Below are 12030 nucleotides of genomic sequence, written 5' to 3' on the forward strand. Positions count from 1 at the left end.
AGTGGCAGCAACCTGAAAACGATACATTTTCTTGCTTTATATGAGTAATCAAAAATATACATTCCCACATGTTTCGTTTTGTCGTTTGCAGGAAGCGCTAATAAGGGAACAGCACTTGGTTGGTCACATGCAAGCCACAATGCGAAAGGTGCCGATATTTCGATTACGCGATCAAAAATTAAAAGTCTACAACCATGCACACTTCCCCATGCAACTACTTCCCCAGCATCGTGAGACATGACACCATGTATTCACGTATAGTGTAATGTGAAGTGATATGCAGGAATGAAAAAGATGCCAACATACCTGTAATCCAGTGTCCCATAAGTTTGATTCGATTTTCTGGCAGCTACCATGAAGAGCAAATGCACGATTCACAAGTTTCGTTTCGCCATTTTCATTGCTGTTAATTTCGCAACCGTCAAGCAATCCCACGTGACCTCCTTTGGATCAGTGAAAAGTGAAAATTACTCGCGTCATCAACATATATGTTCATCTCAGCGCAAATCACGTTTTGCATGCTATAGAAGGAGGGGGGATCAATACTCTTCCTTTCGTGTTTTGATATCTTGTTGTTTTGCTACTCTCACTTTGGAGTTCGGATGGTGTCTAGCAACGTTGGGTACCTCGTGTCTTGTGTGAGCGAGTGGTTGCTGTTTACGACGTGTTCATATATCGATTTGTAGTGCTGTAATGTGCAAATTAGCGGACTTCCTCTCTTCCTCATAGCGGCTCTCTATTTTCCGTCGTTGTCTTTCGAGCAGCGCCTGTTGTTCCGGTAAAAATCGAGTTGAATAAATCGCCACAGCCCCAACAACGTACATCGCGCAGTGTTGACCAAGACCAAGTCTAGCATGAATTCTGGTGAGTAATGCTTTCGTAGATTGGTGTGGCATAGTAGTGTGCTGTCCACACATAGTTGGATTCTCATACGAGTAATTTAAATGAATCAAAACAGCCGAAGTGCCTGTAATAGATGTAACTCGGTATCTGTTCGTAGGTTGGCGCCGTTTCTTGTTGGTTGCGCGTTTAGGAACAACAAATTTATTCGAAGACGATAAGATACCGACAATGCATCACCGTACTGCAGCATTTACTCGTATCATTGTGAGCCATATTTAATTTGTTAAAATTTGTCGTCGTATTTCTTCAAAAATAAAAGCGCAAGTCGGCGTGCTTGGATTGATCTCCTTGAACTGCTTACGTCGAACGTCTGCAAATGTTGTACTTATGTGCCTTCGCGCACCATATTTGGCACAAAAGCATATCTGATTAGAATAAATACAAGAGGAAGTCATTCAAATACATTGTTATTTATAGCTGGTTTTCCATTCCAGGCATGGTATGTGGCTGCACGGAGGATTCCGAAAAAGAAAAACATCAACATGGCTAATAGGATGTTGCTGCCCAGGGAGTCCTGGCCGAAGAGGTGAGCTGTTAAGATCATAATAAGGTTCTGTTATGAAGTGAGAAATTTTGTAGTAGTGCACGAATGTTAATTCGTGCACTACTTTTATAAAAAAGAAACCAGAAATGAAAAGTTATGCATGCATCATTTCATGAATTGTAATGTATCACTATTTGATATTCACATGTTTCCATTAATGGAATGAACCACTGAACCTATATTCATATCATGGTCATGCTCTGCGTTTACCTGGAAGTCACATTTTTAAGGCTTGTCATTCTTTTGTCTAGATGAAGATTTATGTTAACCTTGTATGAAATAACAGACACGTATCAACACATGTGCAGCTTGTGCACATTAAAACCAGCCATGTAGAGAAAAATGCTTGTTTTGTTTTTTGTTTTGTTTTTTAAATAAATATTCTAGCCTATTCATGGTTGCTCTTCGCTTCTTGCAGGTTTACTCATTCCAGAAGCAAGAATTGTACCATTGTAAGGCGAATGGAAATAAACTGACATCGACTGAGATAGGTGTTCCGTCTTGGCCAGTGACTGTAGGATGGCTCCAAAAGCGTCACAACAAAGCCAATAATCATCTTGCTCTCTACAAGTAGCTAACTCCACATAGTAGCCTGCTTCACAGCAACATCAACACTACCTTGTGGGAGTACACATTATACAATATGTTGCATTGTGCTGTGGTATGATACCGTTTGTCTCGCAATATGTGTATATAAATATGATAAGGGCCCTAAGAGCACAGTGCATGGCTTATACCCTGCTGAATATATATCCATACCTGGCTGCGACATTGCATATCAATGCAGGTTACAATACACATATTCACATTTGGCCGTTATGAGACATCTTCGGCCGTAATGAGACTGCCTTCGGCCGTATTGAGACTTTGGCCGTAATGAGACACTTGGGGATTAAAGGATTATCGGCCGTATTGAGACTTTCGGCCGTATTGAGACATCGGCCGTAATGAGACTTTGGCCGTAATCTTTCGCGCACATATGGCTATCCCGTTTCAGACCGTTCCCTTTAAATATGTCACCAGCAATGAGAAGGGTGCTCAGAAGAAACGGACTATCGGCTGCTCCCAACCTGGGGCAACTTTCTTCAACATGTGTCCGACTGGTTCGTAAATTACAAACGTCTGCAAGTAACCAGCGGTCTCCCTGCAAAAAAAAGAAAAGAAAAGAAATAATAATAAAAATGAAAAAAAGCAGAGTACCCTGATTGCCAGCTCCGTATGCTCGAGTCAAAAGTTACATAAAAAGAGGTGCGGATGACACAGTGCATGCAGTTTTGAACTCCCTTCGAACAAACGTCTTTCGAACAAACGGCGTCGATCAACCTGGTTTCGATCAAACGATTTTCGACCAAGCGGCATTCGATCAAACGTCATTAGACCAAACGGCGTTCGACCAAATGGGCGGACACTACGGCGTTCAAACACCAATTGACTCACGATAGATAAAAATAAACTTCCATAAAAATTCGTTCTGACTACATACAAGCAGGACCAAGCTGTTACATAAACTTCAAACTGACACATTAAGCGGCCTTGGTAGTCGCCATTCATTCCACCTTTCTCACCCTATGACCTTGTTCCAAATGCGGGAGAGGAAGACCCGTCCTTTGTGGTCTCCCGCCTTTCGGTGCATATGAGCATTCGGATGTTCTGGACGTTTGGTGCTTATGAGCAGCTTCTCCCCTCCTGCTCATTTCCACCAAACGCTCAAAACCACCAACTTTTTTTTCGGTGCATATGAGCATTTGGTGCTTATGAGCTACTACCGAGCTCTCGGCTACTTGAACCCACAAAGCGGAGTTTTTCGGATAAATTAGAATAGCTATAAGTTTTACCGGTGTATGGTTTTCGGAGTTCTTCGGATAAATCCGAAACCCCACCAGCAATTCACGGACGAGGTCCTCAGTTCAGGAATACTTTAGCTCCTGGGCCTTCATCTTCATGCCTCTTGCATCTTCATGCCTCATGCCTCGTGCGCCATATTGATGCTGTCCGCCAGCTGGTCGCCGCTGAATGTAATCTACAGGAATAACCGGCTTATGACCCGCAGGCGCTAGTGATAAGGGAGCTTTGTTGCCAAACAGAAAGAGTTCAAGGACGAAAGGCTTTCGAAGGAAGAAGTACGCACGTGTCTCCTCTCCTTGGATTGTAAACAACGATCAGCATCAATATGACGTCGGTGACCGGTTGACGACTGGATAACAATAGAGCACGACGAGGGAGGTCGTTAAGCCGTGACGTCGCATTAAGTTAGGCTCCTCGTAATGGCCAAACTCCCTCTATAAACGGCTCTGACTACCACTCGAAGTCAGTGACGATAGGCATCGTCAAGTCGTTCATTCGTTCCTGTGTTCGCAAATACTGCCCTCATTTTATGTTCTCCAGCGCTTCCCTTCAGGTACAGTCACTGAATAGCTGCGCCCAAGCTATTCGCTGAAGCTATGTTACTCACTGAAGCTTAATCAGTGACTATACCTTCAGGCTACCAGGTCGAGAACGTCGAATTTTATCGCGACAACAACCCGCACCATGCTTCTTCCAAAGCCATTTCCCGTTACTTGACCACAAAGGTTCACAGGAACCCCAGACAGGCGTGAAAAACCTCTGTGGTGTAGGCGACAAGCATGTGCCGGGAACCGCACAATAAGAACCCTTTCACCTTTACGTTTTGGAATCCTGTAAATAGAATACACAAACACGGCGAAATCAATGGGTGTTATATTTGCATATGACATGTCACGGAATGGAACCACCACATTCATTTCTAAGGGGAAAATTGTGCAAGGTGTCTGGTACATTAAAGAGGGGCAGGTACATTCTTCCAACAAACGTTAAATTAATGTTATATAACAGTCTTTTCAATTCCCAACTTTGTTACTGCGCGTTCGTATGGGGCACAACAGGCAAATTCAATCAACACAATATCGACGTCGTACACAAAAGGATTTTGCGCACAATAGACATCTCCCTGTTTGTAAACAAATGACGTCATAGTGTTCGACAGCGCCACCAACAATTGGTAGAGTTGAACTACGCTCGAAGTTAGAGGCGAACAAGGTCGCGCCCGAAAGCCACGGGCTTGAGGGGACTACAATGGTCCCTGAAAGGGACGCGACCTTCGGTCCTACTTTTCTTTCAATAGGAGGCAGCGAACAAGTGTCCATTCGTGGAATCCAGCCCACCCCTTTCCATTTGTTTCGGTTTCAGTCTGTCTACCAACGTCATAATGACGTTTCTCGGGTAGGGGCAGACTTGTGCGTAACGCGTTACTAGTAATTGCGTTACTTGTAGTCAACTACATTTTCGAGTAAGTTTTCGAGTAATCAGTTACTTTACTGACGAAGTAATTTTTGAAGTAATCAATTACTTTTCTGAGTAATCGATTACTGATTAACTGATAACTTTTCCGGCAGAGATTAACACAGAGAAAGATCAGATGTTATGCCCCAAGGCAAGCCCCCCGTGCTGTGAACCTTTGTTGGGCCGTTCTACTATGGCAAGCGGAGGTCATTGTAATAAAGTTCGGGAATTTCAGCGTCTCTCTCCCTAATCTCTTCCTACACAAATCTGGTGGTACCTGAAGCTTTGGAAGTTTAGTGAGTCTTGGGAAAATTTAAACCAATGTTCTTCCACAATCGGGTCAACGTCTTCCCGTGCGATAAATACAGTAGTCGTACAAATCTACTTGTCCTAGGCGTTTTTGTTTTTGTGTTATTTCAGCTGTATTGCTGTTAGAGCCTTTTGCTTCCTTTTCTTTTCTGAGGCACACAAAGACGGGTATAATTTGCGTGTCTTCCCACTTCGCCTATTCCCATTTAGCCTAATGCTTTTTAGCGGATTATCTCGCCATTCCTTAGGAAGTTCACCAACTTCCATCTCAATGGGGTCCCATTTGGCCTAATGTATGCTGCAGACAGTCCCACTTCGCCTACTGATCCCTGTCACGTGAGGAAAGAAGGCGGTCCACTGGCGTGCTGCCAAAAGTCACTTTCGCATCTTCACATAACTTTACAACCTCGATGGTTTTATTCAAGCATAGCAATGCATTAAATGCATTTTTTAATACTTCCTGAAAAGTAAATGCGAGAAATTTGTTATTCTTTGTCGGGAAGTCAAAGTGAATTACGCATCTCTACATAACAACTTTATCCCTTTGCTAGTTCTATTCAAGCGCGCCGCCAGAAGTCAATTTACCTGTTATATTTCGTATCTGTGTGCTAAACTAATGAAGTCTGTCACAGGTCACGTGCACAGGGATCACGTCACGATCATCTGGTTGGTCACGGTGTACCCTTCGGTGTACCCATGCCTTCGTGTTCCCTCCGCTCTTTTCACGAGTGGAGTTTTCTTTCTTTCTTTCTTTCTTTTTTTTTTTTTTTGAAGTGAGCAAAAATGTAAAAAATCTGGCTTTTTTTTTCATTCCAAGTCCAATTCCCTGAGCCGCACGAAAGACCTGTCTCCCTGCTAGTGATTTTGCAAAGTGGTAGGAGGCAGTGGTTTACCCAGAATTTCGTCCTTGCGGGGGTGTTGGGTTCTGCAAGGGGGTGCATTCACATGCTTTTCACTCAATATTGCGCAATCTCACAAGATTTTAGGGTGTCTCCTCCAGATTTTTGGGGGGGGGTAGGGGGGGGGTCTGGATAAATCACAGGTAGCAGGTGCATTTCCGTGTCCAGTCCGTATGAAAACTTATCCCTTTTTTACGTCAAACATTCATCTACCCATCCATTCATGAATCAACGAAAACGTTTTACTCGATAACAATCGATTCATTTTATTATTAGTGGTATCACACACACCTTCGTTTGCAAATGTAAAGGTCCTTGTTTCAGACGACGTAAGGTTGTCGTCGGACGAGCGCATTCATTTCTTGCAAACGTCACAATCGGGGCGGGGCATATAAGTAACGCCCACTTGTCGACAGTCCCGTTTTGCCTAATGAGATCGCACATGAGTCCCATTTCGCCTAACGCCAGTTACCCCTCCCGCCTCTTTAATTCGATAATCCGGAGGCGAAATGGGATGTAACCATAATTTGCGTGAATGCAGAGTAATGACCGAAGTAACGCGTTACTTTTCTACTCCTTACTCAATTACATTTGGAGTCGAGTAATTGGTAATGGTAATCAATTCCCTTTTCCGTACAAGTAACGGTAACGGTAATCAAGTACTTTTTTCGAGTAATGGACACAAGTCTGGGTAGAGGTTTATTGCACGATTAGGTTAGAGAGACCATGCCTAAATATGAAAGTCTAAAGATTGGCTCCTTACGTAAATATCGCTTGTTGCAGTTTTACATGAAAATGGTCAAAGTGGAAAATGCACATTTCACCCTTTTTTCTTTGGAGAAGAATACAAGCACATATTCCCTTATATCACTGCATCCCTAATACATTCCTTTCTCACGGACGGGTTATGAACTTCAGTCTATTACCTAGCTATCAGGCACCCAACTTACTAAATGATTTGCATTCTGAAACAAATATTTTTGTCTCACATATAGAAATATAAAGAAGCTTTTGTTTAATATTCCTGTTTTAAGCACGTTCTCTTTCCTTTTGTTCTGCTTGTTTTTCTTCTTTTTTCGTTATGTAGGCTGTGATATATGACGTATGTGTATGCTTATTTATCTTGTGTATTTTTATGCGTATTATGTAAAACGCATGACTGAAAATTACTTGTATTATTACTTGAGCTTTGGGGGATTCAGAGCCTCGTCAATCCTTTGCTTTTTTTGTCCTAGCTTCACCACACACCCTGAGTGTGAAATAATTATTATTATTGTAAGAATCCATGACTATACACAGGCCACGACGGATGTGTGTTGGCACAGAGATCTGCGTCAGCATGCGTCTGTCGCCCTCTGAAGGACACAACAAGGCTTTACAGGTTCTGTTGTACCGCGGCGATACTGGCCCAAACAAATATTAGTCTGCTGGTTATGAGCATTGGTGTGCTGGTGTCGCCTCTTTCAGTGTTCCTTTAGCTCCTCTTCTAGTAGAAACGTTCACCACCTCGCCGCCATTTCTTCAATTTTCTACTAGGGAGTCTCAGACTTCACAAGACAAAATGAGTCACCGATCGTCGGTGCTTCATCGAAGGGATATCAGTTTTTTTTCAGGCTGGAGCTCGAGAGCCAGCTCCAGCCTGAACGGGGGGACACGTTCCAAACCACCGGGCCAGCCGTGGACTCGCCCCGTAATGTCTACGGCCAGTTCGGCACTGGCAGTTACTGTCATGAGTACATGCGGTTCCGGTTCTTATTATGATCTAGTTACAGCTTTACTTACGCTTCGTCTACGGTCACAGCACCTGCGTATAGAACAATAATTACGTAATTCACGGCAGAATGATTTATAACAAGTAGATTGATTCCGGCCTACGGAACCAGCTGCTGTAAGCGAGGCCAATACCGTATGTTCACACAACATCCGTGATGCGTGGGAACTCAACTCGTACCCTACAGCAAGGGCGTAGCTGTCCTAATAAGACTATCGCCTTAATAATAAGTCCTAATAAGTAAACGTTATAATTAAACAATAAGTAACTACATGATATGTAATAATTATAATGTAATTATTTAATTACATTATAATTATTACATATCATGTAGTTACTATGCAATAATAATTAAATTTAATATTAAGCAATAAGTAAACATAAGTCGTAGCTTACACCCAGGACGTAGTTGTCCAACTAAGACTATCGCCCTAACAATAAGTCATAATAAGACTATTTCGCGCTGCATGCCGTGGTGGTGACAAGCTACAGCACAGGTGGTTTTCATGGGGAATGGAGAAATGATTTGAGGAGGCGATGAGAAAAATGTCTTCGAACGAAAATATCTTCGTCGTTTCCTTAAGTGAGCCGATATGAGGATATCTCGTTGTTTCCTCACAAACCCCTAAAGCGTCCCTCAATATAAGGGGCGCACGAAAGGGTGTCCGTTTTGTTCCTGGGGAAACCTAAGAGACACTATCTTATCCAAGTAATTTCTTAATGACTTAAATCACTGAATAAGATGGCTACTGCGGACTAAAAAAATGACATTTATTTAATCTTCGTATCATAAATCAGCCTCCCTCAAATAAGCCTCAGTGCGCAAAATATTAATGCCGTCAGTGAACATTACGCGCTTGTACGAATTTTCGACAGCACCCAGAACCCTGAACCTACCCAGAATATACAGGGTGTACCAGAAAACGTGTCATTGAATTATAATAAAAAACTTCACCACCTAGAGTCATGCGGTCAACGGCATTTGTTCTTACTGGGTTTTTGCCACCTCCTGATGTGAATGTCGTGTAACGCAAGTTTAATTATGTAAATTTTTGCGAGCTTAAAGGTACTGTAAAGCAGCACCGATCAAATGTCATTTAGTGTGGCTATTCGATAGTCCAAGCCACCAGGACAAAAACTGCGCAAGTTTCATTCCAATCGACGGTACACTTAATTAGAAAATTACAATTAAAGATTACGGGCAACACTGTGCTAGGTATTCGAAATGAATCCGTACTCCTGACACATACGGCGGCAACCACATTGCATGCGTATAACACTGGGCTCGACATAACAATCCACCACAATCCACCATAAAATCCGCCCCTGCAATCCACACAATGATCCACATCTGAGGATAAACGGATAAGCAAACTGAAATGAAATGCTGAGCCGTTGAAAAAAATGTGTCAGACGTTCAAGAAGCCAGACAGCGTCGGGACTTGTTTGTTCACAGAGGTTCACAGAGAGAGTTTGTTCGTTCGAAAGAGGTCGCGAACACAAGGAGCGCGCAGGCGCAGCAGAGAAGTAGGGAGAGCCTCCATCGAACAGCGGCCAGCGCTGGGTTACTTCGCAAAAAAACTCTTAACAGGGGTTTCAGAATGCATAGGTAAACAGGAAAACTAATAATATGGTTACTAAAATAACGAAGTTTCGATGTAATAGTGCGTAATACCAATTTTCAGTGTTGCCCGCTGTACAGGGGGTTGTTTGACACCAGGCGTCGCACCGCTCCACTACGCCGCAACTTTCATGACAAATTAAAAATATTTATAGCGCGTTGTCGGTCGTATGGTTCCGCATATGGTATTTAGAAGCAACAAAGTCTCTAGTCACATCACCGGCATATCATGCTTGTCTACTGCTTTACAGTACCTTTAAGTCGGAAATTTGCCAAGTACCCTATTGAAAAATTCTACAGAAAATCTCACAAAATATCTCTTGCGTTATTCTAAGAGATTTTATGTGTGATAATTGGACATTCTCACAGAATTTCTTACAGAGTTTCTCACAAAGCAATCTCTCAGAATTGCCCCCACCCAGTTTCTTACAGAAATCTTACAGGTGTTCCTTTAGACTTCTTACCAGGAGAACAAGAGCCACACAATCCAGCACGTGTGCTTTCCATTCTTTATTGAGGTCACTTGGGAAGCTTTCAATACGAAACACAGATGAATCAAGCCATCGCTAGATATCACACAAACAATAAACGAAGGAACTTGATTCAGTTATGTACCTTTGAAATGGCATCCGCGCGACATCCACGCACACTGCCGTAAAAGCGTTCAACGCATTGTACACGTACTTGAAATCTCTAATGCGACGACCAAAAAATTTCTTCATGTGACTATGTCAAGTTTATGTTTTGCACCTTGGGAACGCGTTGGCTTTCTTGCGTATAAGCATCATCCAACTTCCTCGAGACGACTATGGGTTACGACCACGAACTCGCATCCAATGCGTTAATTCGCGCTGCTTGCCGCTTCTTACGAGTTTAACCTAGAAGAAAAAGCATTTCAAAGAGCACAGTTACAACGACATGTGTGTGCGTGAGAGATAGGCATAGATATATGTAACATACCGTTTGCCGAAAGCACAGTTGCTATAACGATCTCACAGCATTCTACCTTCCGACCCACAGAATACCTGCGAACAGGGGTGAAGACTCATAAATAATGGGAATACATAGCACGGACGATTATATACGACACGCACACGTGCTACATACCTCAAAAGCGAGGAAAATCCTGAATGCCAGGAGGTATTTGCTTGAGATGCGTAGCTGCGTCCATGCGCTTCCTCGTTTCAAAGCAGAGTAACTAGCTTGCTGGCGGTTGGAACAAACGCCTCCACTAATGTACGATGGAATATCATAATGGGTTATAAAATTGATAGTTTCAATAGGAACGACAAAACGGAGCAACCATGGCACTTCTACCTAACAGGGTATATTCACAAACATACGAAATCGCACGAACTACTTTCCAACACGGACGACTTATCACTGTCTGCGGCCCGTCAGTTCTTGCTTCATGTTCGTCCGACAGGGAAATATCCTTCAAAATTTCTCTTAAGACTGAAGCGAGGTTCGTGAGAAAGTCAGTTCTGTATGAATTGTTTTCTCATAGAAATCACAAGGCCAGACCCTGAATTATCCCATAGGATATTTTCTCATTGATGTGCCTGTGAGAATATGTATACGAATCGGCATCCTCTGTAGGAAATTCTGAGAGATGAAGTCGCTTCTGTAAGAAATTCTGAGAGAACGCTATGTTTCTATGAGATTTTCTGTAGTGTTTTTCAACCGGGATAAAGGTCACTTTTTCACCCTACCAATGTGAAGAGCGTGCCTAATTTACTCAAATTAATGATAATTAACAGGGATATTCAGGAGATATCCCATCGGAAAAAATAGTCGAACATCATGCTGTACAGAGCTCCCACAGGATAGCGCACGACGAATTTTTCAGCGCAATCTTTGTCAGCCCGACGAAAGGAGGTTGCAAACCCAGCCCACCCCGGCATCGCAGAAAGAGATAACACAGGCATAGCTCATCGCGTCCGACTTTCGCTGGGATAATACTTTCCCTCTCCCAATTTTAGGAGCTGTTATTTTTTCTACTATCACTCTGTGGGCAGGAACCTCCTTTCGTCGGACTGAGAGCGACTGCGCTCAAAAAGTTATCGCGCGTTATGGTCCGGTGCTCAAAAATGATGTGCATGATGTTCTGCTATTTTCTTCGATGGCATAGCTCGTGAATATCACTGTCAATTATCATGAATTTGAGTGAATTAGGCACGCTCTTCATATTGGTGGGGTAAAAAAGTGACCTTTACTTGGCCAATTTGTGAGTTCAGTTTGCAAATACGAGGGGTATTCAATTCGAACCGGGACTTTCTGCCTCCTGAGTGTACAAATGGCTCGCGCTACTTCTTATTCGTCATTTTCACACGCGACAGGCCTCCGCGTTCACCACGTGGTGGTCCAAAGTTTGTGCAAAACAGAAGACACGTGCTGGACAAGATGGCCGACAACGAGGTTATCGCGCACATCCAACAGCGAATTGCCATGAAGTTTCTCGTGAATGAAGGCGTAAAGTAATCTGAAATTCACAGAAGACTTCAGGCTCAGTATGGCCACGATACACTTAGCGGCAGCAAAGCGTTTGAGTGGTGCAAACGGTTCCGAGACGGCCGTACATCAATGCAGGACGATCCCGGTCGGGGCGGCTCAGAGCCCAGTGTCAGAGTTCATGAGAACATCCAACTTGTGGAGCGCCTGATCCTCAAGGACCGACGGATAA

At 43.2% G+C, this 12030-nt stretch overlaps 2 long non-coding RNA genes across 2 annotated transcripts in view; one reads left to right on the top strand and one right to left on the bottom strand.

The window, feature by feature from the left end:
- Positions 1-7761, bottom strand: part of LOC135383524 (uncharacterized) — a 28002-nt gene extending 20241 nt beyond the window's left edge. The window contains exon 1 of the long non-coding RNA XR_010419925.1: positions 7738-7761. This is a non-coding gene — a long non-coding RNA (uncharacterized LOC135383524). The remainder of the gene's footprint in view (positions 1-7737) is intronic.
- LOC135383523 (uncharacterized) lies at positions 613-1970 on the top strand. The gene is made up of 3 exons (XR_010419924.1): positions 613-864; positions 1338-1429; positions 1866-1970. It is a non-coding gene; the product is annotated as an uncharacterized LOC135383523 (long non-coding RNA).
- Positions 7762-12030: the final 4269 nt, after the last annotated feature.

Source organism: Ornithodoros turicata, chromosome 2 (assembly GCF_037126465.1).
Source record: "Ornithodoros turicata isolate Travis chromosome 2, ASM3712646v1, whole genome shotgun sequence".
Classification (NCBI taxonomy): Eukaryota; Metazoa; Arthropoda; class Arachnida; order Ixodida; family Argasidae; genus Ornithodoros; species Ornithodoros turicata.